Here is a 6,147-nt window from a genome sequence, read left to right as displayed (position 1 = left end):
TGCTTAGTGACACTTAACACCAAATGTCCCAGACAATGCACAGGTATAGGTAAAACTAAAAACCTTCAATCATTTGACAGCGAAAGACCATTCATTTCTGAGGATTCACTAACTGAGGATATAAGCAACATCCTGATGAAATGGTCAAAATCTGAGACATCGAGTTCCACTCAGGAAAGTGCTAACAGTTTACCCATCAGCCCCTCTCCCTCAGCAAATAGGGCAGCGGCTGAAATCGTCGACATCATCATGGAAAATGTTGAAACTCCCGAGTCTGCGGGTCCTGCTGGATCCAGCGGGAGCAGTGTTCCACATGGACCTCTTTTTAATATGGACCTGATCATTGATGAAGTGAGACGTTTCTTTGCCTCAAATCCTGGACCGACGGATACCCCGAAAGAGACAGGACCAAAACAGCCGTCCTTTTTCTCCAGTTTTGTTAAGAAACACTTTGACAACATGAGGATGGATCTGAAGCAATCGTTTGAGAGACAAGATGAACAATTTGTCGTGAAGATGGAGCACAATTCGAAGTCCCCTCTACCTGAAGGGGAAATGGATGAGGCTGAGTCTCCTGAGCCTGAAACTTCACCTGCGATCACCAAGAAAAGATTGGTCACAATGACAAAACAGGGGACTTCGGAGATTAATTTCGACACCTTCGAAACAAATCTGAACAACTTGATGACTGAAATCAGGTGTTCAGAAGAAGAGCTCAATGAGAAACTGGAGAACATCATGCGTTCCAAGGAAGTTCGGACGTTTTCAAAAGATTTAACGGATGAGATGTACACTCATTTGATGACTGACCAAGTGTATCAGCTTCCCTTTGTACCAAAGGGTCTATTTCTATCAGACTCAGTCATTTCAGAAACCAAAAATACAATGGAGGGAACACAGAAGGACTTTTCTCCCGAGGTTCTGTATTCCATCACAGAAGATGTTGTTGGGAAGTTTCTTCAGCCAGTTTTTCTTTGGATGATGACAGATCCAGTTCAGAGTGCTAAAGTAGCAGGCGCACTCACAGATATTGAAAACCTTCTTAAAAAAGGGGCTCTACCACCTGAAGATTCACAGACTGGACCCGAGTCCTTGACAATCCCAGCGTCACCCTCCGATTCAAGTCACGTGTCACAAGCTCACGGCGACGGTGCACAACACAAAAGTATTCTCAAACATCACGATGATAACTTAAAAACAACAAAGACTCAAGCTCCCGACGACGGTGCACAACACAAAAGTATTCTCAAACATCACGATGATAACTTAAAAACAACAAAGACTCAAGCTCCCGACGACGGTGCACAACACAAAAGTATTCTCAAACATCACGATGATAACTTAAAAACAACAAAGACTCAAGCTCCCGACGACGGTCCACAACTCAAAAGTATTCTCAAACATCACGATGATAACTTAAAAACAACAAAGACTCAAGCTCCCGACGACGGTCCACAACTCAAAAGTATTCTCAAACATCACGATGATAATTTAAAAACAACAAAAACTGCTAAAAAGAAAGTTACTTTTAATCCGATTGTTGAGGAATTTTCTGCAGAGTCAACAGAGTCTACTAAAGAGTTTCTGACAAACAACCTCGTCGTTGCTCTGTTTTTGAGGCTTTTATCAAAAGCCGAAATCAAGGACAAAGATTTAATTCCTTTGATAAAAGACAGGATAACATTCCTGGTGATGACTAAAGTGAAAAGAAATTATATCCTCATGAACGAGGAAAATCTTCAAGATATCACCAGGGTTGTGTTTAAAGACCTGTGCAGAACATTTGGCTCTGCAGAAAGTGTGGTGAGTGCAGCCATGGCTTCAGACAGTGCATTTGAAAAAGTTCTAATTTCATCCCTTCAATACCACTTATATATGAAACCCCCAAAAAAGAAAACCATGATGGGAAGGTTTTTTTCTGCAATTAGAGGAGCTTTTCAGAAAAGCGTCAGGTGTTTTGGGCGTTCATAAAGGAAGAACTGTAAGATGTGAACATCAAACATAAAGGAATCCTGGGTGGAATGTTCTATCATAGAGTAAATAGTCATGCAAACAGTTGATTTAGAACGCCTGAGACGGCATTCAATAGAATAGAATAGAATAGAACAGAACATCCATTAATCATCAAATGGTAATCAGACTGCTGCAGCAAAATATTAAATGATCAAAGATTTACATAGAATAGAATAGAAAAAATCTTTATTCATCCCACAATGGGGGAAATTCAAATTAGTCAAGAAGCTCAAAAATTATAAACATTAAAATGACTGTATATTAGACAACAACAATAATACTACTAACAATAATGATGATAATTGGATAAATAAATAAATGAAACAAATAGATAAAAATAAAAAGTCATGGTAAATGTTTTGGGTAGTGTCAGGATCAGGCAGACAGTGGACCCACAGAGCAGACCAGAGGCAGACGAGGTAGAAGTAAGGGAGTTTATTCCAAGGCGGTACACGTGAAGGCAGTCCGTAAAGGCAAAGGTACAAAATCGCTAGGCAAAAAGGCAAAAAGGGATATCCAGAGAACAAGGCCAAAGTCAAAATAATCAGTAATGTATATATCATGAGGGAATAAATCGCCGGAAAGCTACACCAAATACGCAGACAATCTGATGAAGAAACGCTGGGGAGAAAAGGTATAAATAAACAGGACACAGGTGAAAACAATGGGCAATCACACACAGCGGAAGTCAAGAAACCTAAAGTAACACACAACAGGAAGTGAGGAAAAAATAAAACAGGGAACTGACAAGACTAACAAAAATAAACAATGAACAGACAAGACAGACCCTGACAGGTAAAACAGAAAGATGGTATGTAATGTGTGATCTCAAAGTGAAATTATATGAAATTATACAAAGTGATATATATTATCAAAAGCCAAAATCAAGGACAAAGATTTAATTCCTTTGATAAAAGAAAAGATAACATACCTGGTGATGACTAAAGTGGAAAGAAATTATATCCTCATGAACGAGGAAAATCTTCACAATATCACCAAGGTTGTGTTTAAAGACCTGTGCAGAACATTTGGCTCTGCAGAAAGTGTGGTGAGTGCAGCCATGGCTTCAGACAGTGCATTTGATAAAGTTCTAATTTCATCCCTTCAATACCACTTATATATGAAACCCCCAAAAAAGAAAACCATGATGGGAAGGTTTTTTTCTGCAATTAGAGGAGCTTTTCAGAAAAGCGTCAGGTGTTTTGGGTGTTCTTAAAGGAAGAACTGTAAGATGTGAACATCAAACATAAAGGAATCCTGGGTGGAATGTACTATCATAGAGTAAATAGTCATGCAAACAGTTGATTTAGAACGCCTGAGACGGCATTCAATAGAATAGAATAGAATAGAAAAAATTTTATTCATCCCACAATGGGGGAAATTCAAATTAGTCAAGATGCTCAAAAATGATAAATATTAAAATGACTGTATATTAGACAACAACAATAATACTACTAACAATAATTATGATAATTGGATAAATAAATAAATGAAACAAATAGATAAAAATAAAAAGTCATGGTAAATGTTTTGGGTAGTGTCAGGATCAGGCAGACAGTGGACCCACAGAGCAGACCAGAGGCAGACGAGGTAGAAGTAAGGGAGTTTATTCCAAGGCGGTACACGTGAAGGCAGTCCGTAAAGGCAAAGGTACAAAATCGCTAGGCAAAAAGGTAAAAAGGGATATCCAGAGAACAAGGCAAAAGTCGAAATAACCAGGAATGTATATATCACGAGGGAATAAATCGCCGGAAAGCTACACCAAATACGCAGACAATCTGACGAAGACACACTGGGGAGAAAAGGTATAAATAAACAGGACACAGGTGAAAACAATGGGCAATCACACACAGCGGAAGTCAAGAAACCTAAAGTAACGCACAACAGGAAGTGAGGAAAAAATAAAACAGGAAACTGACAAGACTAACAAAAATAAACAATGAACAGACAAGACAGACCCTGACAGGTAAAACAGAATAATTATTATACAAAACTATTAATGTGGGTAGGAACACCTCCTGTACCAGCCCATATGACAGCAAAGCCTAAAAAGGCTTTTTCTGAACACATTTAGCTGTTTGATTCAAGATTCAAGATTCAAGAGGGTTTATTGTCATTCCAGCCATATACACAGTACACAGTAGCCTGGCTGACGCGTCCACAATCTCGATGAGATGGTGGTCTGGGAACTAGGTGTGCATTTTCTCGTATTTGAGGCGTGGTTTACGAATGCCTAGAGCCGTTTTTTGGGCGCTACGAATGTCTATCAAATGACGTCAGGTATTTCCCATGCTGCTTTGCGCGCGATTTATAGCCAATTGTATCACTTATACCAGATAACGACAGAAATTCGACGAGGAAGAAGAAAAAAATGGAAAATAAAAGTAAACTTGCGCTCTAAGCTACTTAAATTGACAACAAAGTAGGCCTATATGCTATATTCTACATGAATTTTTATGTTGTAGAGTTGTGAATTTATTTTAATAATGGAGAAATTGAGCAGCCTTGCTTTGTTGTCTACAGTAGTAGCTCAACCCTCATCTTACTTTGAAGCTCCCAGCTCTCTGAAGTGACGTCGACGTAGCTTTTGCAGCAGAAAAGCTATCAGGCTTGTGTTGATGATAATAATAAACTCCTGGACTATGTACAAACTTCCAAATGCATCGTTTGGTGAGTACAGACCATATTTGTACTACTGTAGAAGTTTGGTGTCATGGCATGTGATTTTAGTGTGGTAATTTTGGAGATACTGCCAGGGTCCGTTAGCGCTTGTACTAAGCTATTCGGGATAACTCAGTAACTCAGCTGATGTTCAGCCAATATCGGAAAAACTTCAGGTGGGCTACTTGGCTGGATGTCACGGTTCAAATGACCCTAGGGTGAATCTACTCCGAAACACTTTCTAAGTCTGCATCGAACGGTAACGTTGTGTCCGCTGTCATGTTGGATTAACACTCTACAAGCTTCGGTGTAGCGCATAGACGTCGTCATCGTCTTGCTGCCCCCAACCCCCCCAACCCCCCCCAGTGCAATGAAATAACGTTTCTCGAGAAGTTTTCAGTGCAAACAAACAGCAACAACAAAGAACAGCTGGGACAACGAAGATAATACTAAAATATTAAAATGCTACAAGTAACTGCAAGTGTGGTGCAAAAAAAATAAAATGTTTGAAAAGTGTAAAAGTGTAAAGTGACTTTATAATTATTGATGTCACTGTTATGAAGAGGGTGTGCAATGTTGTCCATTATGGTCAATATATTGAGATTTGTCTGTGTGTGTATATACATATATCTTGCCAACAAATGCAATAAAAGGCATCAACATATAATAACTGTTTGAATTCTTATTTTTCTTCCCCGCCTCAGTGTCCATAATATTTACCATTTAGACAGAACATCTTCAGCTTTAAATACAATTCATGTGCATGTTTTACAAAAACGTATCTTAAAACGTGAAACTAAAAACATAAGTCCATGGGCGTGACACATTTTAATTATTTTATTTCTTTCTCTTTATATTCTTTGACGTATTCTTAATGCTTCTTCCACTGCCCGCTATAATGCTTTTATTCTATGTAAAGCACTTTGAATTGTTTTAAACATAAAATATGCAATACAGATAAACTTGACTTGATTAGTTTCTGTGTAGATTTATTTGCAGTGTATATTATAGTACTATTTTTTGCCTCAAGTTCTCTTTATAGTTATAATTGCAGAAACATCACATGTTTTTGAACCCCTCCCGTTTCCACTTCTTTCACTCGATTGACAAAATGAACACATCAGCTCGCTAATCTGTACCTTTCGGCGCTCAAAAAATAATTTTCATGGTTTCTGCTCAGGACATTAGAGTTTCAAGAGTGCGCGTGGTTGAAAAGTGTCCCACCGCTACAGTTTGTACCTGTTTCTTTGTGCCCAGCTGTGGTTCGGTCTCCATAGTTACATAACGACCGTGCTGAGTTTATAATGCATTCCAATGAGACGGAATATTCGTGTGTAAAGTGGAGGCTCCAACTGACAGTGGCCCAGTACAGAAACCTGTCACTGTGTAACACAAACCTTTAACCTACAGACATAATTTTACTATCAATTCTTTGGAAAATTTGTCCTCTTACTCATGACGTGACTTTCATAG

The sequence above is a fragment of the Odontesthes bonariensis genome, chromosome 8 (genome assembly GCF_027942865.1).
Source record: "Odontesthes bonariensis isolate fOdoBon6 chromosome 8, fOdoBon6.hap1, whole genome shotgun sequence".
Classification (NCBI taxonomy): domain Eukaryota; kingdom Metazoa; phylum Chordata; class Actinopteri; order Atheriniformes; family Atherinopsidae; genus Odontesthes; species Odontesthes bonariensis.
This window is presented reverse-complemented; position numbering follows the sequence as displayed.